Source organism: Acipenser ruthenus, chromosome 20, assembly GCF_902713425.1.
Source record: "Acipenser ruthenus chromosome 20, fAciRut3.2 maternal haplotype, whole genome shotgun sequence".
NCBI lineage: Eukaryota > Metazoa > Chordata > Actinopteri > Acipenseriformes > Acipenseridae > Acipenser > Acipenser ruthenus.
Window position 1 is genome coordinate 396,237 of NC_081208.1, and position 1,292 is coordinate 397,528.

The window sequence follows — 1,292 nt, forward strand, 5'->3', positions numbered from 1 at the left end:
CAATAAAAGTGGGTGTTGTGTGGGGGAACGATGGGCCCAGCGCGCTGCAGTGCTGACCCCCCCACCCCCCCCATCGTGTTTATCAACACCTTCAGTGTAATTATGCAATTACTCTTCATTAACCACCCGCTAGGCCCATATCCCACGACAACGAGTGCTGAGCTCACACCATCCGGCAGGGAGACGCTCCGCACGGCAGGAAAAACCACACGAGAGGAGAGGGAGAGGGAGAGAGAGGGGGAGAGAGAGGGAGAGAGAGGGGGAGAGAGGGAGAGAGGGGAGAGAAGGAGAGAGAGGGGAGGAAGAGAGAGGGGGAGAGAGAGGGGAGGGAGAGAGAGAGAGAGAGAGAGGGGAGGAAGAGAGAGGGGGAGAGAGAGAGAGAGAGAGAGAGAGAGGGGAGGGGGAGAGAGAGGGAGAGAGAGAGAGGGGGGAGGAGAGAGAGAGAGAGAGGGGGGAGGAGGGAGAGGAGAGAGAGGGAGAGAGGGAGAGAGAGGGGGAGAGAGAGGGAGAGAGAGGGGGAGAGGGAGAGAGGGAGAGAGGGGGAGAGAAGGAGAGAGAGGGGAGGAAGAGAGAGGGGGAGAGAGAGGGGAGGGAGAGAGAGAGAGAGAGAGAGAGAGAGGGGAGGAAGAGAGAGGGGGAGAGAGAGAGAGAGAGAGAGAGAGAGAGAGAGAGAGAGGGGGGGGAGAGAGGAGAGAGAGAGAGGGGGAGAGAGAGAGAGAGAGGGGAGGAAGAGAGAGGAGAGGGGGGGAGAGGGAGAGAGAGAGGGAGAGAGGGAGAGAGAGGGGAGGAAGAGAGAGGGGGAGAGGGAGAGAGAGAGAGGGGGAGAGGGAGAGGGAGAGAGAGAGGGGGAGAGAGAGAGGGGGAGAGAGAGAGAGAGAGAGGGGAGGAAGAGAGAGGAGAGGGGGAGAGGGAGAGAGAGAGGGAGAGAGGGAGAGAGGAAAGGAGAGGGGAGAGAGAGGGGGAGGGAGAGAGAGGGGGAGGGAGAGAGAGAGAGAGAGAGAGGGAGAGGGGGGAGAGAGGAAAGGAGAGGGGAGAGAGAGAGAGAGAGGAAGAGAGAGAGAGAGAGAGGAAGAGAAAGAAAGAGAGAGATAGGGAGGTACTGCTCTGTGCTGGTGAACCAGGAAAATAAAGTCTCTAATCCTGACCCTGACCCTGACCCTGACCCTGACCCTGACCCCGACCCCTACATCTCTAAACGTTCTCTCTCTGTTTTGTTTCGATGGAGAATACAAACAGAGGGAGTCTCTCATACTCTCTGAACGGCCTCCCTAAAGCTACAGAAACGCGGGAGT